Source organism: Capra hircus, chromosome 11, assembly GCF_001704415.2.
Source record: "Capra hircus breed San Clemente chromosome 11, ASM170441v1, whole genome shotgun sequence".
Taxonomy (NCBI): domain Eukaryota; kingdom Metazoa; phylum Chordata; class Mammalia; order Artiodactyla; family Bovidae; genus Capra; species Capra hircus.
In genome coordinates, this window is record NC_030818.1 from 9,158,562 (window position 1) to 9,181,541 (window position 22,980).

General features: G+C 47.6%; 1 protein-coding gene across 4 annotated transcripts in view; it reads right to left on the reverse strand.

The window, feature by feature from the left end:
• FHL2 (four and a half LIM domains 2) overlaps positions 1-22,980 on the reverse strand; it is a 47,307-nt gene that overhangs the window by 19,523 nt on the left and 4,804 nt on the right. Inside the window, exon 1 of one of the 4 annotated variants that reach the window (XM_018054972.1) lies at positions 5,215-6,139. The exons of 1 other annotated variant lie outside the window; for it this stretch is intronic. The gene's annotated coding sequence lies outside the window, so the exon portion shown is untranslated. Of the gene's footprint in view, positions 1-2,895; positions 3,163-4,897; positions 5,005-5,214; positions 6,140-22,980 lie in introns of those variants that run through there. 2 more of the 4 variants (XM_018054971.1, XM_018054973.1) reach the window with 2 other exon arrangements.

A 22,980-nucleotide genomic window follows, 5' to 3' on the forward strand; every position in this document is an offset into this window, starting at 1 on the left:
ACATCTTCATGCAGAACCACCAGCTCCCTGGACCCAGGCTCCAGGCACCAGGGGGGCCCGGGGTGTCCCACACAGACACAGTAGCCTATAAACCAGAGGTCTCTGTCCAAAGGCACAAGCTCTCACACCAGCAGAGAAGCCTGAGAACACTCTGCACCAGTCTGTTTTTCTGTGGACAGAAGGATCAGACACACAGACCAGCTCACCCCAAAGCTCTTGCCATTAGTCCAGCTGAATTGTTTCTTTTAAACAGAAATTCTGCTGAAAGGGAGAGGGACACCATCTCAAAGGATGTTGCTATTTTTTAAAGTATTATAATGTATTTAAAATCCTTTTGAAATCCATTTTGGGATTCTTGGTAAGAATGACTATACCTTGTGTGTGTGTGTATGTGAGCTCAGTCACATCCAATTCTTAGTGATCCCACGGACTACAGCCTACCAGGCTCCTCCGTCCATGGGATTCTACAGACGAGAATACCAGAGTGGGCTGCTAATTCCTTCTCGAGGGGTTCTTCCCGTCCCAGGGATCAAACCTGCATCTCCTGCATTGGCAGGCAGACTCTTTACCACTGAGCCAGCTGGGCAGCCATACCTGTTGTATATTTAAGGGTTAATTTACTGAGTCTTCAGTGAGAATATAGGCAGGGTTCATGAATGTATAACTTGGTATATTAACTAGTAACTTTCAGAAACATTTAAAAAGCTCGTTTATGATCGTGTTAAGAAATATTTTGTGTGAGAGACAAGGCTTGGATAAGGTGAGCTGATGTCTCTGGAATTATCTTTTGGGTAGTACTGAATAATGAAACGGCCCCGGCAGACTGAGATGAAACACACAGTCTCCAGAAGAGTTGTCTAGTTCTAGCTCCAAAGAATTTAAATCACCTTTAAGATTCTATCTGGCAACTTAATCTCAAAACATATCAGCTCTGTCTGCACAGGACAAGCATAATTACACAAGCTAGGATGGTTGGAGGCCTCAGGTCCTCTACTGGCATCAACGTGTGCAGGGGGAGCCCAGCCTCTCTCCCTCCGCTTCCTGGTTACGTGTGGCCCAAGTAACCACGTTGGGTTTCACAAGAACAAAAGGACACCCGCACTCCCCTTCATGCGTCTCCTCCCATCTCCAGAAGGCAGCTCGCAGTTTACTCTCCTCTGCCTCCATCTGCTCTGACCCCAACTTCCACAAAAGACCAGCTCCCTCCCTGTTCGCAAAGCCCCACTCCCCTTGGTGTTTTTTAGCGCAGCCCGCAGGATCCTGTCACAACAGGCACGCACACCTCCTGCTGTTCCCACCACTGCCTAAACTGGCTGATTCTCATCTGTTCCAAAGGTCGTACCATCAAGCACAGACAGACCTATTCTTTTGAAACACAAAACATTTACAGGCTTCAAGGATGCCCTTCAACACTGGTTTTACTTACAAAAACAGGGCAGCCACTTCACCCATGGGCACAGACATCACTGGCCTCACTTAGAAACACTTGAAGGAGATCTTTAAGTCACAAACTAATTTAGGGCCGCCAAGGTACCACTTACACAGGCCAAGGACGAGCAGGATGACATGTGATGTCCAAAACTCAGACGGGGCGTGAGAATCACCCATGAGAACCAGACTGAAGATCAACAGACCAGAGGCTGCCCTCAAACAGGTCATCAGAGACCCAAGAGGGCGGGCAAGCACATTTTACAGCGAAGGGAACATGGGGACCACCAGTAGCAGTGGGGTGATGGAATCTTTAAAAAGCAAGATGGGGTGGGGGAGGAATTGGGAGATTGAGATAGATACATATACACTGTTGATACTAGGTATAAAATAGATGGTTAGATAGCGTTACCTACTCAATGGACATGAGCTTGAGCAAACTCTGGGAGGTCGTGGAGGACAGGGAAGCCTGGCATGCTGCAGCCTGTGGGGTCACGAAGAGTCGAACACATTTTAGCAACTGAACAACAACAGAAAATAGATAACTAGTGAGAACCTACTGTAGGGGACAGGGAACGCTACTTGATTCTTGCGATGACCCAAATGGCTGCTACTGCTGCTAAGTCACGTCAGTCATGTCCAACTCTGTGCAACCCCATAGACAACAGCCCACCAGGCTCCTGTCCCTGGGATTCTCCAGGCAAGAACACTAGAGTTGGTTGCCATGGCAAGGAAGTTCAAAAAAGAGGGGATCCATGTGTACAAAAAGCTGAATCATGTTGCTGTACGGCAGAAACTAACAATGTTGTAAAGCAACAGTCCTCCAATAAAAATTTAAAACCGCAAAACTGAGCGTATGGAGAGAATTGTGAAGCAAAGTTACTGAGAAATGGTAGTAGACAGGGTCTCCAGAGAAGCAGAACTGAAAGTACATATTATATGAAGAGACTGATTATTAGGAATTGGATCATATTATTATGGAGGCTGGATGTCCCAAGCAGCTGGCAAGCTGGAGGACTACTGGCAAGCTGGAGGACTACTGGCAAAGCAGAGCTACGAGCTCTTGAGTCTGAAGTTCCAGTCTGAGTCTGCCAGAGGTGTAAATTCTAGTTCAAAAGCCTGCAGGCTCAAGACCCAAGATGAGCTGAAGTTCCAGCTGCGACCAGAGCCTGGAAAGGACCAAGTCCCAGCTTCACAGTCAGACGCAGGGCGTCCCCTCCTGCTCAGCCTTCTGTTCTAACTCAGGTCTCCAGCTGACTGCACGAGGCCACCCCAGCTGGGCAGGGCGACTCAGGTTACTGATTCAATGTTAATCGCCTCCACAAGCAGCCTCCCAAGACATACCCAGAAGTTACATTTGTGTCTTGGCACCAGGTGACCCAATCAGATTGATGCAAAATGAACCACCACAAGAGCTAACACTGCAATCCACCAGTCAGGACAAGAGAGGCTATTCATGTAACTCACCCCAAAGTCACTGCCAGCCTCCGGCTCTGGAAGACTGGGCTCACAGCCCCTAGAGATGGGCCTGTGCGTTCAGTTCCAGGTGGTCATCTTCAGAAAGTGACCGCTCAGTGTAAGTTCATGTGACAATGTGGCTCTGATAAATCTGGTGTAAGAGAATGACCAGGAAGTCTCCAAGGGTTCTTTCTGTTCACAGGAGCTCACGGAACTGGGTTATCTCCTGGTGCTGAGTCAGAGCAGCTTAGGTAAGCTACCTCCTCCAGCCTCCTGCTGATAACAAGGCAGCTGGAGCCCCAGAGGCTGGGAAACAGGCACTCAGGGCAGGACAGGAAGAGAACCCAGGCCTCCTGAGCCCAGTCTTCAGTCTTTTTTTTTTCAATATCCTGCTGGGCTGCAATTAGATTTTTTCAGTACTAGAAGTGACTTAACAACAACCGTGAAGGTATGCAGTTACGCCCTCATTGAAATGTTCAGGTTCCCCCACCCCCACCCCCCTCTCAGTTTAGCGGTTAGAACTCAGGCTCTCAAGTTAAAGCTGTCTGGGGTCTGCTCTTGGAGTCACTGTTTCTAAGCTGGGAAACCTTGAGAAAAGTTACTTCGATCTCTCTGTGTTCCAGTGTATCTGTAAAAACAAGGGTAATATCCATTTTGTATACACTGCTTCTGATGGGCAGGCTTTATAACAAACCCTGCAAGCAAGCCACCATCCTGTGTTTTCAGGTTGTGGAAACCAAAACACCATGAGTTTAGATGACCTGGCCAAGACTGCACAGCTTGAGGCTGAGGGATGGGGAGCGACGGGAATCTAAGCCCAGGCAGCCTAGCTCCAGCCCAAGCACACAGGCTACCAGCCACACCTGCCTCAAAGCACGTCCATACCTGAGCCTACCCCACCATGCCTGGCTGGTGGGAAGCCAACACAGCCCTGTGAACATGCAGCTCTGCAGAGGCATCAAAGAAACCAGATAGTAGACACTGTGGAAACCCCATTCCATCTATTAACTCACAACGCTTAAAAAAACAGGTTGGAAAACACTGTGAAAAAATTCATACAGCTGCACAATGAAATATTCTTCATTGTTTGCTTTTGTAGGACTTTAAGTGTTAGCCGAGGAATGCCTGTACTTCTCAGACTCTCCTCACTTGTTTCTTGGTTGAAATCACCTTCAAGATATGAAAGCCTCCTCCCTCTAAGGTATTATTACAAAACACATATCAGCGGGGTTAGCTCCAAGGGGGTGGGTCCTAAACACAGTTCTTGGGATTCTAAGTCCCAGAGGTGGGTGGGTTACTGCCTCCCCAGGGCCCTAGTGCAGCATAGCTGACCAGGTTAGACTAATGGGAATGGAAAGCCAAGTGGGGATCTGAAAGTCAAGAGAATTAATCCTTCCTTTAAAATGGAAACATTTAACACTTTGTTCCTGCAATTTCAGATATGCCAAGATACCACAGGAGTCAGTTTAAGATGAGTACTGTATTTTTTAAAAGAAGCCTGTTTTGGTTTTATTCTGCTCTCATGTTTCAGGTTCAGATCTATGCCTGAGGTCACCAGCAAGGTCCATTCCTTTCCACCGCAGGAAAAGCCTGGGCGCCCAGAGCAGACTCACTCGGCCAGTGCTCCAAGACCACTGGCTTGGTGACCCTCCTCTCCAGGAGGCTGGCTGCTGTTCTCCCTTCGGGATGAGGTGGGGTCCATCCCCGGCCGGGTCCCTCCCACCTAAGGTACCTCTAAGGTGGCCCCCAGGGCCAACTCCCCTGTCCCTGGATACCCCCCCATGGCTGGCTCCCCTCTCTCTGGGTATCCCCACCACCAGACCTCCCATCCCCAGATCCCCCACCGCCAGCTGTCCCCAAGCCCTCTTCTGTCCCTCGGCTCCCCAGTGCCCAGGTTCCCCACCACCCCCAGCCGCACTGTCCACAGATCTCCCCCCTCCTCCGGGGTTCCCTTGTTCCCCGGTGCCCCACCGCCGGCCCCCAGCCCCTGGCCTGACTGGAGCTCACTCACCGCGCTGCGGCTCGCGGACAGACGGGGGACGGCAGCGGAGGTCCGCGCGGCTGGGCCCGCAGATAGGCGCGCCCCGCCCGGAGAACCCCGCGTGTCATTTGACCAAATAAGGAGACGCTCGCTGGGCGGCGCAGGCCAGGCGGGCGGGCGCCCCCGGGCTCAGGGCGGCGCTGGGGACCCCGGCCCTTTGTCTGCCGCGGGCGTTTCCTGCGTCCCCGGGCGTCGCGGGCTCCGGTTCCAGGGCTCCCGCCAGGTCCCGGGCGCGCGGCGACCCCGCCGGGAAGGTGCGGGGCGGCGGTGGAGGGGCGCCCACTTACCGGGTCTGCAGCAGCTGGAGGCGCGCCGGGGCGCGGGGTCGGGGGTGGGGTCTCTACTCGGTCCCCGCGGCTCCTGTGCCACCAAGTAAGCCGGCCGACGGCAGGAAGAATGGGGAAGGCCGGGTCTTTGTCCCGCGGGGGAGGGGACGGGAAGGACCAGTCCCCGCGCTCCAGGCCGGAGGAGCGCCCTTTGGATGTTCTGTGTTCCCTCCGGGGCAGGGAGACCCAGTTGAGCTGGAGAAAGCGCCTCCCCCACTGGATCCCTGACCCCCGAGCCCGGCCTGGGGGCTCAGCGGCACGGCCTGCGGGCGAGAGCGCACAGCAGCCCGGCCAGGACCGGGCGCGCGGGGCTGGAATTGTCCTAGCGCGCAGCCGGGCTGCAAGGTGGGCGGATGGAGGCCGAGGCAGCACAGAAGGCCCGGGGGTGGACGTGCCGCGTTCAGCAGGAGTGGGCCTCGGAGAAGGGAAGCAGTCTGGTTGATTTCTCCTGTTCGATGCTCTGTGTCCCCTGATGTGTCAGCGGGTCCCCATCGTAGAATCACAGAACCCCAGCGCCATCCTGTTAGCTGTCACCTACTGAGATGTAGCTCTACAGGGCATCTCATTGGACCCTCGCCCCTTTAACACTCCTGCTTGAGGGTAAAGACATTTCTCTCAGAGGGGTTTGCTAAAGGCCTCCCTAGCAATGAATGATTCTGGCAGTGGTGATCTGACCTAGAGCCTGAGGAAGGCAAAGCCCTGTATCCAACGGGGGAGGAGATGCCCCTCTGCCCCTCAGACCTGACCCCTCGGGACTCCCTTCCCTGCGTCCTCCCTGATCCTTGAAGTTTTTCACCAAGAACCTAAGTGAGGACTCCGGACCTGATTTCTCACTAACAGTCAAAGCAGGCCTCATCTTGAAATCCAAAGCAAACTGGGTATAAAAGCCTTTTCCCTCTGACAGTTAACCTAGGTTATGTTGTCAGGTGTGGTGGTTTAGTCTCTTAGTGTCCCACTCTTTGCGACCCCATGGACTGTAGCCCACCAGGTTCCTTTGTCCATGGGATTCTTCAGGCAAGAATACTGGAGTGGGTGGCCATTTCTTTCTCCAGAGGATCTTCCCAACCTGGGGATCAAACCCCTATCTCCTGTATTGGCAGGCGAATTCTTTACCACTGAGCCACCAGGGAGGTACCATTTGTTGTCTATTTAGTTGTTGTAAACCACAAAATGACCACCTAGGTCTGGAATGATGATCCTAAATCTTTTCAGCAAGTTGAAAAAAATAATAAAACATTAATTTCTGTATTTATCTTCTTTCTGCTGTTTTTTTTCTTACTTAATTTTTTTATTGCTATATTTTTCAGCTTTCTAAGTTGAATATTTAATTCACTTATTTTAATTTCCTTTTTGATTGATATAGATATTTAGCTCTCTATGTTTTCTTTTAATAACTACTTTAGTTATGCCACACAGATTAGGATATGTTTTTTCTTGATTATTTCAAGAAATTCTACAGTTTAATTTTGCATTTTTCCTTTGACCTAAAGGATAGAGGAGCATATTAAATGTCCCTATGGGGATGTAACCAGCAAAATCCAGCCTCTGGAAGCAAATTCACTCAGTTTCTACAGTAATATCACTCAGGACAAAGAAGAAAAAAGAAGAAAGAAAGAAAGGAGAGAAGTGGAGGAGAAAACCAATAAATTAAAAAAAAAAACTTAACCAACTGCAGTAAATGGTTGAAACTTATTGAGATTCTGAACCAAAGAACAAGCTGTTGAAAAAATAATTTTTCATGAGACAATCTGGGGAAATGTGATACTAACAAATGATGACATTAATAAAATAATATTAATTTATTTTAGATATGCTAGTGATATTACACACATTTTTTTAAGCCCTTACTTTTCAGAAATATTTACCCATGGAGAAAATACTGTGTCAGAGTTGTTTCAGAATAATTTGGGATGAGGGGGATAAGTAGGACCTACCTATATATATATACTATATATATATATAGTATGTATGAAATAGTATCAGCTGTAGATTAATGATAACCATTGAAAAGTGGTGGAGTGTGTATAGAAGTCCATTGTACTTGTCTCTTGGCTTACTGAATGCTTGAAATATTCAGTAATAAAAAAGTTTAATTACAAATGCACATATCATTTGCCCTTAACCCAGCATTTCCCCTAAAAGTAAATTATCTTATAGGTGGACTTGCTCATGTGTAAGTTCACATACATACAAGAGCAGTCAGCGTAGAACTGTTTGTCATAGCAAAATACTAGACCATGTAATAGGTTCACCAACAGGGCCTAATTCAATATCACATGGTTCCTTTTAGAATTGTTTCTATGTGCAGCTGTGAAGAAGAACAAGGTAACTATTTACTGAATTGGCGCTTTGTAAAGGGCTTCCCAGGAGGTGCTAGTGGTAAAGAACCCCCTCTGCCAAAGTAGGAGACAGAGACAAGCATTCGTTCCCTGGGTGGAGAAGACCCCCTGGAGGAGGGCATGGCAACCCACTCCAGTATTCTTGCCTGGAGAATCCCATGGACAGAGGAGCCTGGCAAGCTACCATGCATAGGGTCACAAAGAGTGGGACATGACTGAGGCGACTTAGCATGCACGATAGTAACCAACCATTTGTTCTGATAAGGAAAGAAGGGAGAGACAGTATATACGTTTATAATAATGATTGTTCTGGGGAGATTTGGAGGGGCTGAGGGTCAGGAGAAGAGATATGTTTACTATGCATCCTTTGTTTTCTTAAAAATTTCAGCCCTATAAATGTATTGTTCCTTCAAAAATAAGAATATTTTATTTATTTGACTGCATTGGGCCTTAGTTGTGGCACACAGGCTTAGTTGCCTCTCAGCATGTGGATTCTTCCAGGACCAGGGATCAAACCTGTGTCCCCTGCCTTGCAAGGCAAACTCTTAACCAGTGGGCTACCAGGGGAATCCTAAAAATATTTTAAAAGTTAAAGCAACGCATGTTCCTTCTTTAGGAGAAATAGGAAACAAATTTATCAAACTGAGTTTTTAGAAACTCAGACGTGTTTTGTCAGAAAACAAATTGAAGACGGAAGAATGCATTCTGGGCCTAATGATAGAGGTAATTTTCTGAACAACTTGAACCAGAGGACAAACTACTAAAAAATAAAATTTCACCAGGCATTCTGGGAAACTATTTTGTAAAATTCTCTCTTGCATTGAAAGAAGAAACAGACAGAACAGGCTCTATCTTGAGAGCAGGACTGCCTCTTGGGCCAGACTGTGGACTTTGAGCTATATGCTCAGTATCTATGGAAACAACTACCAATTGGAAAACCAGAGCCCCCGGAAGGAAGAGCCCCAGGGCTCATACCTAGACTCTCCAGTCGCCCAAAAGAATAGCCTAATTATCCGTGGAACCGAATAGAATCATACATTCTATTATGCTTATTGGGGTATGACCACAGGCCTATTGATAACTGTCCACTGTTAACTACCTAGGCTTAAGGCATATGAATCACGGGTTAACTTTGACTGTATCTTTCTTTTCCTTTGTTCAGACTAGTTTCAGGGAATTTGGGGAGGTGGGTTTGGGCAGGTACACTTAAGGTATATAAGGTTTGCACAAAAACTGGGTCGGGGTCCTTGGCTGAGAGCAGACTCTGCCTGGGCCCGCCGGTGTAATAGACTGCACTCCGCTGTTTGCATTGTCCTTCTGAGTGAGTTTGTTTTCCGGAACTCGCGGCTACAGCAGTACATCATTGTACAGTTGTTTTATCCATGTCGGAGGATATTGGTTCCATGATCCCTTAGGACTCCAGAATCCAAGGATGCTCAAGTTCCTTATATAAAATGCTTATATCCTCCTGTATACTTTAAATCATCCCCGGGTTACTTAACAGGGCTTCCCAGGTGGCTCAGTGGTAAAGAATCCACCTGCCAATGCAGGAGACACAGGTTCATTCTTCCCCCTGGGTGGGGAAGATCCCCTGGAGAAGGAAATGGTAACCCGCTCCAGTATTCTTGCCTGGAGAATCCCACAGACAGAGGAGTCTGGCGTGCTGCAGTCCATGGGTTGCCAAAGAGCTGGCCATGACTTAGCAACTGTAACAACAACAAGATTATTTATAATACAAAGACTATGTAACTAGTTGTAAATGCCATGTAACTAGTTACCAGCCTGGCAAATCCAGGTTTCACTTTTGGGAACTTTCTGAGATTTTCTTTATTTATTTTTAAGTATTTACCATCTGAGGTTGGTTCAATTTTCAGATGCTGAACCCTTTGATAGGGGGCCAGCTGTATTCCCAGGACCTGACTGTAACACATGGCACAGGGTAGATGCTTACTAAATAAAGAACTTGAATTAATGGATGGATCATAGAAGAATTGTAATATGTGACATCTCTCATTTTGTAATTTGTTAGTTCATAGTATAGCCGATGGAATATTATGGAGAACAGACCACTGGTATCAGACCCCACTTTGAAGCCCTGTCCTACCTGTGACTGGCTCTGTAGCCCCAAGCAAACACAAAACCCTAACCCTCAGTTTGCTCATGTGTAAGATAGACCGATGACGTATTATCTGCAAAACTGTTGGGAAGACCCCTTGACACGGACACATGAACCGCTTGCCAGTAGCACACACTTGGCACATAGTAGGCCCTCAGTAAACACTAGCTTTTACTCCACGGATAAAGGAGAGACGACTCCAGGATAAGAAGGGAATGTGCAGGCAGTTAAATGGTACATTTCTTTTTCAGTTACAGTAAGTTCTCAACACATGAACTAATTCCGTTCTGAGAGCACATTCATACATCCAGTTTGTTTCTAAGTCCAACAAAGTTAGCCTAGGTATCCACGAACATAATCGGCTATAGAGTACTGTCCTGTCATAGGTTTGTAATACTCTTCACACAAATAACACATGAAAAACACAAAATAGAAGCATTTTTCATCTTATGGTTTAGTACTTCGAAAAGTACAGTAGTACCAGCTACATCACCACGGCTTTGACGCTTGCTTCCAGACATCCTGGCCTTCAAATAAAGACACTGTACTATTGTTCTCTGCTAAGTCACTTCAGTCGTGTTCGACTCTGTGCGACCCCATAGACGGCAGCCCACCAGGCTCCCCCGTCCCTGGGATTCTCCAGGCAAGAACACTGGAGTGGGTTGCCATTTCCTTCTCCAATGCAGGAAAGTAAAAAGTGAAAGTGAAGTCGCTCAATCATGTCCAAACCTCAGCGACCCCATGGACTATAGCCTTCCAGGCTCCTCCGTCCATGGGATTTTCCAGGCAGGAGTACTGGAGTGAGGTGCCGTTGCCTTCTCCGTACAGTACCAAACAGTGAGGTGCACAAAAGCACAACCACTTCAGAGGATGCACACACAGGACAATATATGCCAGGCGTGCAAGCCAAGTTACGTGACTGGACTGTGAACGCACGTTCACACCTTTGGAAGTTCATAACTTGAAGGTTTGTATGTAGGGGACTTACTGTGTGAGATAAATACGTCCTGGAGATCTGACGTACAGCACGGTGACCGTGGTTAACAACGTGGTGTGGTATACTTGAATGTAACACAGTGCACACGAGATGTAGGGACTTAAAAGTTCTTGTAGACAGAAACTGAAAAGTTCTGTTTACAAGGAAAAATGTGAGGCAAGGGATGTTAACTTACTGTGGTCATCACTTTCCAATATATGCTAATGTCAAATCACGCTGAAAGTAATATAAGGTTATATGTCAATTGTATCTCCATAAACAAAAATCAAGAAACAGACTTCATTCTTGTTGGAAGGAAGGACAACAGTTTAGATCCTGCTTTCAAGATAAAAGACTGTCTTTTTGAGAGAGCAATTCTCTGCTATAGATCTGAGTCGAGTGCATAGAAGGACAAAATTAAGAAATTCCCTTTCCTGGGAGAGGGATTCTGTGGCAATGCGGATGGGTCATTCAGCTTTTCTCGGGTTTATTTCGCTTCTCCTGAAATCCTGCCCCAGCCAACACTGCAGAGCTTTGGGAGGCACAGCAAGGAACACGAAGGAGAGGGAAGGCTTTGTGGGGCTGTTGTTGTTAAGTCGCTCAGTCGTGTCTAACTATTTGCGACCCCATAGACTGCAGCCCGCCAGGCTCCACTGTCCAGGGATTCTCCAGGGAGTCTTCCTGACCCAGGAATCAAACCCGCGTCTTCTGCATTGGGAAGCAGGCTCTCTACTGCTGAGCCATCAGGGAAGCCCAGCCAGTGGTCCTCTGGGTGATCTGGAACCAGAAGCGTTAGGATCACTGGAAACTTGTGAAAGAAAACTTCTCAGGTGGGTTCTGTTTGAACAAGCCTCCAGTGATCCCGACGACTGCTTGTGCTTTGAGGTGAAATACTCACCGAGGACTCCTATCTCTGGACTCAGTAATTTACCAGAGACTTCTATGGGGGGCGGGGAGCATCGACTAATCACAGACCAGGCCCAGGGATTCGGATCCAGGTGCAAGCACCACTTCGGCCGGTAGGCACGGCTTGTGAAGGAAGTACAAGATGCAACCCGTACAGGCAAGAAGTTCCAGATGCGTCTCGGTGATGCAAACGCTAAAGCTGAGCTCTCTCCTCCTGACCCCTAGAGGAGGGCCAGCTTCCCAGAGAGTGGGCCCACTGTAGACCTCTGCGGCACCCCCACCCTCACCCCCACCAGAAGGAGAGGGTTAGTCACCCTAAACCACCAACTCAACAGAGATCTTCAGAGTAGATTAAAGAGATATTTCTCACTGGCAGTTGGTTCCACCCACGGCAACCCAGGGCAGGAAGCCCGTGGATGATCTGCCCCTGATTCAGAGGTAATCATCTGTAATTGCCTCGTGGTTGGACAGGGAGTAAGTGTCTCAGAACTAAAGGCTGGCCATGCTCCCAAGAGGGGAGGGGAGGGGAGAAGGGAGGAGTGGGGAGGAAGAAGGAGAGGGGAGGGAGCAGACTCAGGAGGCAGGGCCTGTGGCCGGCCATTCAGGGCACTGGTGCTCCCTTTTCTTGAAATCACAGGAAACCCTCTCCGGGACCTGGCTCCACAGGCAGGGTGGCACACTGCCAGTGCCCCTGAGCTGGTGGAGCAAATGGAAGGAACCTGGTCAGGTTACAGTGGTTCCACATGGCTCCCTCCTGAAGGATCCATGTTGTTCCTGCGCCTGGCAGTCGGTCAGAAAAAGCTCAGCTCTCCCAGGTGGCTCCTTGGTAAAGAATCCACATGCCAACGCAGGAGATTCGGGATCGATCCCTGGGTCAGGAAGATCCCCTGGAGGATCCCACTCCAGTATTCTTTCCTGGGAAATCTCCTGGACAGACGAGCCTGACGGGCTGCAGTCCAGGGAGTTTCAAAGAGTCTGGATGGGGCTGGCATACAGCATAGGTGGACATAAAAGATAGACACTGCCCCTACCCCTTCCTAACCACCCTCTGGCTAGGAAGAAAGATGCTTGCCTTTCCACATCCCATTTCTTCACACTCCCCTTTCCATAAACTGACTTACTGGGTGCAAACAGTCAGTATGTAAAGCAGGGTCCCCAACCTCACCCTGGATGTCCATGGCAAGACTGTCTTCCATGAAATTGGTCCCTGATGCCAAAAGGTTGGGGACTGCTTGCGTAAAGCCCCCAGACATGTCTGACTTGGATCCACAAGGGGTGCCAGGATCAAACTTTGCATCGTTGGTTGGTTCCTGAATGTTTGAGCAACTGACACAAGTCCCCAGGAGCCTTGCTAAGTCAGGAGGAACAGCTCTGTCTGAGGCTTAACATCCAGTGAGAGGAGGCCGTTGTTCCACGGCTCCTCTGGGTCTGCCTTGGAGCAGGAAATGCTGGGTTGTGATGGATGAAGCTATTTGTACTCTAGGCCCAGAAGAACTCTGCTTCTTTCTTTTCCTTTGGGATCATTTCTTCTCTGATTCCAGTGATCCATTCACCTCTCTGCATGCTGTGCTCCGTTGATTCAGTCATGTCTGACTGTTTGCAACTCTATGGACCCACCACAGACTCCTCTATCCATGGAATTCTCCAGGCAAGAATACTGGACTGGGCTGCCTGCCCTCCTCCAGGAGATCTTCCCAACCCAGGGATTGAACCCGTGTCTCTTATGCCTCCTGCACTGGTAGGCAGAATCTTTACCCACCTGGGAAGCCCTGATTTACCTCTCTGCTTGCCGGCAATTTTTTTTCCCCATGTGTCTGTTAGTCTAAAATCTATTTAAAGGATATATACATGTCCCAGGTCTGTGCAAACCTGGCAAAACCCTGTTTTAAAGGCACCATGTCAGGGTCCCCCAAAGCACTCTACCTGCAGCCTCTGATGATCCTTTTTGGCATCCCTGCCAAGGGGGCCCTTCATGCCTCACTTGTTTCTCAGAATGTCAGTTTTAAACCACACTGAAATCACAATTGTTCTTTGTGAAATAACTTTATGAGTCAACACTGCAACTTTAAAATCCCAAAGTTCTTTTGTACTACTTCCGCCTAGATCAGGGTCATTAACAGAAAACCTGTGGCCTAGTCAGGAAGAGCCTGGTGCCAGGCCCTGGGGGGTGGAGGTGGGTGGGCATGAGCAGGGCTCCAAGCCAGGAGCTCTGATGGAGGATACGTCTATATGACCACAGGCAAGAGACCTTCACTGGAAAAGACCCTGATGCTGGGAAAGATTAAGGGCAGGAGGAGAAAGGGGCGACAGATGATGCAATGGCAGGATGGCATCACCAACTCGATGCACATGAACTTGGGCAAACTTCAGGAGATAGTGAAGGACAGGGAAGCCTGGCGTGCTGCAATCCATGGGGTTGCAAAGAGTCAGACACGACTGAGCGACTGAACAACGAGAGACACCCTCAACCCTATCTGACCTGTGAGACAAAGAATGTACCACTCACTTCTTACCTTAAAGGGTTAATCTAGTTTTTCTTCAACTCATTTTCATGGCTAATCAATAATTGAAAGATTTCTGTAGTGTCTCCCATGAGTGGTTCTTCACCACCATGCAAATTTGAATATAACAAAGAATTGTATTTTAAGTTGATTTCTGTTCTTCTAAATAAAACAAGTTAAGGACTATTTTCCGCCTCTTTCAGAAAGTGCTTTGACTCCAGACCTCAGAGCCATGGCAGGGCTTCCTGAAACAGCCAGGCTTCTTTCTACATCATTGCAACAGTAGACTGTTCAAAAACCAGGAAAAGATTTTCTAAAACATTTGACCTTCAGCCTCTCCTTGAAGGGACTCTTTGTCCCCCAAAACTTCTTTTAAAATTCTGGTCCAACCTTACTGCATAAATATTTTTGGAAACTTCTGTCCAGTTAGATGCTGAGCAATTACCCTATAATCGCACAGGATTGGTCACACGCCTCCTGCAGGGATGGGCCAGGGGCAAGTCACTGTCAAGTGTGCAAACATTCATCTCACTGTCCTAGCATTCAAGGTGCTTCCCTCCCTCCCTCTGTCTCTTCCTTCCTTCTTTTCCTCCTTTCTTTCTTCCTCTCTTTGTTTCCCCTTCTTCTCAGCAGCTGAAGTTCTCTTTCCACCTGGCAGGTGGCCTTGCCATACACAGGCTCCCTGACCTCTTTAAACTTGCATGGGCTCAACTCCACCTTCCTCCCTGTTTTTGGTGGTACACCTAGTTCCCTACATGGATATTGGGTCCCTCGAGTCCCCAGGACCTGCCGCAAGCAGTTGAAGGAAACACTCAGAGTCAATGGATGTCCACTTGACGTCCCTGGTTCCCCATCACCGTCCAACACGTTTTCTTTCCTTTCTTGCTCCTTTATATTTATTTATTTATTTATTTTTGATGGCCGTTGTGATGCCTGTTTGGCAGAGGAAGGTGAGATGGCTGTGGATTCAGATTCAGGGTCTGGGAGGATTCCTTTCTGCCTGAAACTCCAGGAGGGGAGGCGGTGTGAGGTGGGCCTTGCAGTCAAGGGGATGCAGGGGAGCCGAGAAAGGGTGGGAGTCCGTGGTGGCCAGGGTGACTGTGGGGTCCCTCCTGGTGGGGCCAGGAAGCAGCTGGATGTAGTGGCAGGAAAAGCTTTGGGACCCAGTGAAGGGGCTGCAGGGGCCTGCTGCGATGGATGCATGAAGGGACAGTGCTGGCAGGACAGACAGACAGAAGTGAGGGAAGGAAGGTGGGAAGGTGGCTAGAGCAAGTGAAAGGAAGCTTCCACTGGGGAAGTGGGAGAGGGCTGCTTTAGCTGCTTCATTTTTTTAAGACTTTTTTTTTTTTTTTGATGTGGACCATTTTTAAAGCCTTTATTGAGTTTGTTACAATATTGCTTCGAGACCAGGGATCGAACCAGCAACCCCTGGACTGGAAGGCGAAGTCTTAGCCACTCGAGCACCAGGGAAGTCCCATGGCTGCTTCATTTCTGAGGGCAAATAAGACCACTGTTCACAAGCGATGTCTGGAAATCAGGGTGGTTTCTGAGGACGAGATGGTTAGATAGTCTCACTGACTCAGTAGGCATGAATTTGAGCAAACTCCAGGAGATATTTGAGCGTCATACCAGGGAAGCCTGGTGTGCTGCAGTCCTTGGGGTCACAAAGAGTCGGACGCAACTTAGTGACTGAATAATCACAAACCAATCCGAGGACAAAGCTGAAGTTACCTCAAATCTCCCTACATCTTAGCATCGCACTCAGCTCCAGCCTTTCCAAGCGAGGCCAGGACACTGTAAGCCCAGTGGGAGAGCAGCTGAGGAAAGAGACAGGGCCTCTACCAGCTTGGAGTGGCCTCAAGTTCATGGTGACTTATATCTTTGTTGAACGAAATGGTTAATACAGTTGTGCCCAGGACTAACCAGGTTAGTTCGCAGTGGGTCTGCTTTTACAGAGATCTATTTAGGAAGCTAGTAAATCATGTGATACTATTTTCGAAGTGCCTATGGAGGACTCTTCGCCCCAGAAAGAGGAGGCAGAGAGGGGATGAAAGATCTACCTGCGGCATTCCAGTTTCGTCTGGCCTCCCCCGGGGTCCGGAGCCGCCTGGAAGTGCCCGGCTGTGCTTTTCCAACGAGCAGACAATGAAGCTCAGCTCTCTCCTCTGCCAAGAGGACAAGCTGACTCCTGCCTGGTTCGGCTTGTGAACGATTGTTCAAAAATCTGTGAAGGGTCCTGGAATTTGGCGCTGCTTCGATATTAAAAGCTCAGATGACATCCTTCTCAGAGCCATTGGGTTGAAGGTGGGGGGAGGCAAGAGGAAGTGATTGAGCAGCAACTTGTTGCTTGCCGAGTGAGTCATCCTGAGCAAGCCACTGAGGCGAATAAAGCCCGGGCTATCGCTCCCAGAGCCCAAAGTCCAGCGCAACTGGAAGGGAGGGTGCCAGCACGGTAGAGATGAAATCCCAATACAATCCCATCTGGGTTAAGATACAGGAAGTGTATCCCACCCCTGGGTATATATTCAAAAGAGTCTAAAGCAGAGTCTAAAGAAACACTTGCGTGTTTATAGCAGCAGAGTTCCCAACAGCCGAGAGATGGGAGCAGCTCAAAGATTCACAGTGCTCAGTGGCTCAGCTGTGTCTCTTTGCTGACCCCATGCACTGTAGCCAGTCAGGCTCCTCTGTCCATGGGATTCTCCAGGGAAGAATACTGGAGTGGTTGCCATTTCTTCCTCTGAGTATTCACCAGTAGATGAATACATAAACCAAATATGGTCTATACAAACAGTGGAAGATTATGCAGTCTTGAAAAGGAAGAGAATTCCATTCATCAAAAGCTAAAACACAGATGACCCTTGAGGACGTTGCTGTGCAGACGTGTGCGCTCACTCCTGTCCGACTCTCTGCGACCCCATGGAGTGCAGCCCGCCAGGCTCCTCTGTTTATGGGATGTCCCAGGCAAGAATACTGGAGTGGGTTGCCATTTCCTCCTCCAGGGGATCTTCCCGACCCGGGGATTGAACCTGTGTCTCCTGCGTCTCCTGCATTAACAGGAGGATTCTTTACCACTGATTCACTGGGGATGACCTTAAGAACATTATGCTCAGTGAAATAAGCAAGTCACAAAAGGACAAATGCTGAATGATTTTATGTATAGGAGGGGTCTACAATATTCAAATTTATAGAGGCAGGAAGTAGATGGTGGATGTCGGGGGTTGGGGAGAGAAGAGGACTGGGAGCTGTTTAACGAACATAGGGTTTCAGTTTTGCAAGAAGAAAATATTCTGCAGCTTTGTTGTACAACAATGTGAATATTTCTAACACTACTACAGTGTACACTTATAACCAAAGATGGTTAAGAAAAATTACAGCAAAGTGCATTCATAGAAAGTGATGAGAATACAAAAGGCCCTTAGCCCAACTAATTTCATGTGTCAAGTTGGTGGGATCACAGGCTGCCCAGATATTCAGTTAAACATTATTCTGGGGGGTTTTGGATGCGATGAGTATAGAAACTTGTAGAGTTAATCAGTTTGCCCTCCCTATGGGGGATAGATCCCATCCTACTGTTAGATACCATCAGACTGACTGAAGGTCTGCAGAGAACAAAAAGGCTGCCTCTTCCCTGAGGAGGAGACAATTCTTTTTGCATCATGACCTTCAAGCTGGGGCATCAGTGTTCATCTTGCTTTTGTACTAGACCTGAAACACAGGCTCTCTTGGGGTCTAATCTGTCAATTTACTCTTCGGGGCTGGGGACTTCTCGGGCTTCATAAGCACGTGAGCTATTTTTCCCCCCTCAATGATAAATCCCTGAAGATTTACTTCTGGAGAATGCTGACTGACTGACCGAGACATGGTGCTGGGAAGACCTCTGGAGGAGACATCATTGGATCTGAGTCTTGACAGTTGGGCATGAAGTGGCCAGCTGGCTGACAAAAATGGGGCACCGAGGTCCCTGTGGCACGTTAAGCGTGACGCAGCCAGGAAAGAGGCTGGGAGTGCAGGCGGGCTGTGGAAATCTCAAGTGCAACCTCAGGGGGCTTTATCCTGTGGGCGAGGGTTGCCCACTTGGGTCTATAGATATCAGTGTTAACATGGCCTCACACAAGACACACACCAGTGAGCACTCAAGGCTGAGATCAGAGAGGGCTGGTCATTCCCAAGTTAAATGAGTCTCTAGCTGGTGATCACAGCTGCCTCTGCGGAGGAGACTGAGCCTGGAGATGGGGGAGGAATCACTTTTCACTACATCAAGTCCCCCACATACAACCTTCAAGTTGAGAATTTTCAAAGATGTGAATATGTGTTCACACGTCCAGTCACATAAGTTAGTTCACACATCTGGTGTACATTGTTACATGCGTGCATCTTCTATAAGCGGTTGTGCTAAAATCATGGCATCCAGCCCCATCACTTCATGGCAAATACACGGGGAAACAATGAAAACAGTGACAGATTTTATTTTCTTGAGTTTCAAAGTCACTGCAGATCGTGCCTGCAGCCATAAAATTAAAAGATTCTTGCTCCTCAGAAGAAAATCTATGACAAATTTAGTTCAGTTCAGTTGCTCAGTCGTGTCCGATTCTCTGCAACCCCATGAACCACAGCACGCCAGGCCTCCCTGTCCATCACGAACTCCCGGAGTCCACCCAAGCTCATGCCCATTGAGTCGGTGATGCCATCCAACCATCTCATCCTCTGTCGTCACCTTCTCCTTCTGCCCTCAATCTTCCCAGCATTCAAAAGCATCAACTCTTCGGCGCTCAGCTTTCTCTATAGTCCACCTCTCACATCCATACATTACTACTGGAAAAAACATAGCTTTGACTAGACAGACCTTTTTTGACAAAGTAACATCTCTGTTTTTTCATATGCTGCCTACGTTGGTCATAACTTTCCTTCCAAGGAGTAAGTGTCTTTTAATTTCATGGCTGCAGTCACCATCTACAGTGATCTTGGAGCCCCCCAGAATAAAGCGAGCCACTGTTTCCACTGTTTCCCCATCTATTTGTCATGAAGTGATGGGACTGGATGCCATGACAAACCTAGACAGCATATTAAAGAGCAGTGACATCACTTTGCTGACAAAAGTCTGTCTAGTCAAATTTACGGTTTTTCCAATAGTCACGTATGAACGTGAGAGTTGGACCAGAAAGAAGGCTGAGCACCGAAGAATTAATTCTTTTGAACTGTGGTGTTGGAGAAGACTCTTGATAGACACTTGGACAGCAATGAGATCCAACCAGTGCATCCTAAAGGAAATCAGTCCTGAATGTTCATTGGCAGGACTGATGTTGAAGCTGAAACTCCAATACTTTGGCCACCTGATGCGAAGAGCTGACTCATTTGAAAAAACTCTGATGCTGGGAAAGATTGAGGGCAGGAGGAGAAGGGGACGACAGAGGATGAGATGGCTGGATGGCATCACCAACTTGATGGACATGAGTTTGAGCAAGCTCTGGGAGATGGTGAAGGACAGGGAAGCCTGGCGTGCTGTAGTCCATGGGGTTGCAAAGACTCAGACACGACTGAGCGACTGAACAGCAAATAGAGTACAATAGTATGACGTCTTCATTTCAAGCCCAGGACGTCCAGAAACAAGTGTAGAGGCAGCAGTGATGTAACTGGTGCTACTGTTTTTTTAGAGATATTGGACTATAAGATTAAAGATGCTTCCCTTATTTTTTGTGTTTTCTTTTTAATGTATTATTTGTATGAAAAGTTTTATGAATCTATTACAGTACAGTATTTTGTAGCAGATTTTGTTAACTGGGTACCTAGGCTAACTTCTTCAGACTTAAGGAGCAAATTGAACTTGCAAACGCACTCTTAGACCTCATTCATTGCAGGGGATTTACTGTATTCCTCCTTTTGTACCTTTTGAATTTTGCAACCATGTTCATTGATATCTACTCAATAAAATAGAGTTAAAATTCCTGTTATCAGAGCAAAGTGAAAGTGAAGTTGCTCAGTCATGTCCGACTCTTTGCGACCTCATGGACTGTAGCCTACCAGGCTCCTCTGTCCATGGGGTTTTCCAGGCAAGAGTTCTGGAGTGGTTTGCCATTTCCTTCTCCAGGGGATCGTCCCATCCCAGGGATCGATCCCAGGTCTCCCGCATTGCAAGCAGATGCTTTACCGTCTGAGCCACCAGGGAAGAGCCCGAAGACAATTGAAATAGTTATTTCAATCAGAGCAAAGACAATTGAAATAGTCTTTAAAGAATAAAATTTATTAATGTGTTTAAAGAGAGAAAGAAGGATTCCCTGGTGACTCAGTGGTAAAGAATCCACCTGCCAATGCAGGAGACAGAGGTTTGATCCCCGATCTGGGAAGATCCCACATACCATGGGGCAACTAAGCCCGTGCTCCACAACTATTGAGCCTGTACTTTAAAGGCTGTGCTCTGCAACAAGAGAAGCCACCAAAAGACAACCTGGTCGCTGCAACTGGGATACCCCCAACCCCTGCAACTAGAGAAAAGCTCATGCAGCAGCGAAGACCCAGCACAGCCAAAAATAAATAAAATAACTATTTTTTTTTTTTTTAAAGAGAGAGACAAAGTGATTCCACAATAGGCAGTGGAATAATCTGTTTGCAAGAACAAAAACTGTCTGTGAAAACCACATTAGTCTGTGTTGGGAAAATAAGGTTGATGAGCTTTTGTTCCTAAAATAGAGCACAACAACAGAAAATAGTCACCGAAGCAAATTCCGTAAAGGCACAAGAGATTCCAGCTCCCCTGAAGGATTCCTCTGTGGTCTTCACCCAAGTGAAGCAGCGGGGTCACTGGCAATAAGGATACGTCCTGTACAGTCCTGTTGTGTAGATTATTTAAGCCCAAACATGTGCTTCTGACAAAGTGCTTCACAGGATGGGGTAGGTGAGGGGCCTTAAGGGAGCTGAAACTCCATGTGTGCAATCATATTTAATCAATTTCAAGTTTAAATAAGCCGGTTATCCTCAACCTTTGTTCTCAGAACCCCTTCACTCACTGTAATATTATTCAGGATCCCAAAGGAGAGCTTTTGTTTCTGTGAGTTAGTGCTATAACTTTTTTTTTTAAACTGCATTAAAAATTAAAATGGAGAAACAAAAAAAAAGTTAATTCATTTAAAAATTACAAAGGGGCTTCTCTGGTGGTCCAATGGTAAGACTTCACTTTCCAGATGGGGAGGAGGGATAGTTAGGGAGTTTGCGATGCATGTGCACACAGCTGTGTTTAAAATGAATAACCCGCGAGTCCTACTTTACAGCACAGGGAACTCTGCTCAGCATTATGTGGCAGCCGGGATGGGAGGGGAGTTTGGGGGAAGAATAGATACATGTATATGTATGGCTGAGTCCCTTTGCTGTGCATCTGAAACTATCATGATATTGTTAATCAGCTATAGCCAATATAAAATAAAAAGTTAAAAAAATAAAATAGCCAAGAAGGACCTACTGTATAGCCAAAAAAAAAAAAAAGTATTTTGCAAATCTCTTTCATGTATTAGTAGAAGATAGCTGGATGGCTGGGGGGTCTCATACCTGCTTGTACATTTCATTTTTTGAGAGATGTGTTTACAGTCAAAGTATAGTGCAGCTTCACACAGATATATCGTTGGAAAAGAGAGCTGTTGCATAGCCATCTCAGGTACTTGTCAACATAAATTTTTACTTCTGAGTTTCCCCTGTGGCTCAATGGTAAAAAATCCACGTGCCAATGCAGGAGATGCGGGAGACACAGGTTCAGTCTCTGGGTCAGAAAATCCCCTGCATGAGGAAATGGCAACCCACTCCAGTATTCCTGCCTGGGAAACCCCATGGACAGAGGAGCCTGCTGGGCTACAGTCTGTTGGGTCGCAGAGTGGACATGACTGAGTAACAACACAGCACAATAATGAGCACGCACATCCCTGGTGAGAATAACAAACTATAACGAGTTCCCTGCTTTCCTAAGTTGGTGCTAAGGTGGATGCAGAGCTGAAGGTCACGTGCGGACACACGTGGGAATGGCTGGGGCTGGCGTACGTGGCCAGTGCAGCTTCTCAGAGAAGACAGAGCATGGAGGAAGCAAAACCGAGACGTGAACCCCGGGCCACAGACTATGTTTTTTCTCAGTCTCCTCATGTTTTGATTCATCTTTTCATTACAGGATGATAGCTCTAGATTAGACATGAGTCCACAGCCACTTAAAAGCATCAAGACTATTAAAATAAATTTTCTACCTATTTCCTTTTGCCCAAACAGATGTGACTTATCTCTGATAACAGAATGCCCCCCCCAGATGAAAGAAATCTCAGTGAAATCAAATATGGTCTGCAGTTTAAGATGGCCATCAAATTATGTCTTGAGGGTGATTCTTGTGTCCTCTTTATTTGATGACTGATTGAGACAATAATTGTCTGGAACAGTTATTCTATGGGTTGCATTGATCAAGATACCAAAATTTCTGTAGTCTGACTGTTCTTCATGTGACTTCTCCATTCAGCAGACACTGTGTTCCCCAGGTGGCTAGGGAACTATGGTGAGGTCTTCCGTAGCAGGGCTTAAATTTTTCTCTGTCACTTCTTGCCCTTTACCTGCAGTTCAGATGGGCCAGATCCAGGCAATGGTGTCCCTGGGCCCCTCTTCCCTCCCCTTCTCTGATCTTCACCCCCAGAGGAGTAAAGACGCGCCTATATTTTGCCACAGAACTAGGTAGTTCCCAGAACTGGGCTTCCTTGGTGGCTCAGACAGTAAAGACTCAGCCTTCCATATAGGAGACTCAGATTCAGCCTCCGGGTCAGGAAGATCCCCTGGAGTAGGAAACGACAACCCACCACAGTATTCTTGCCTAGAGAATACCATGGACAGAGGAGTGTGGCAGGCTACAGTTCATGGGGTTGCACGGACATGACT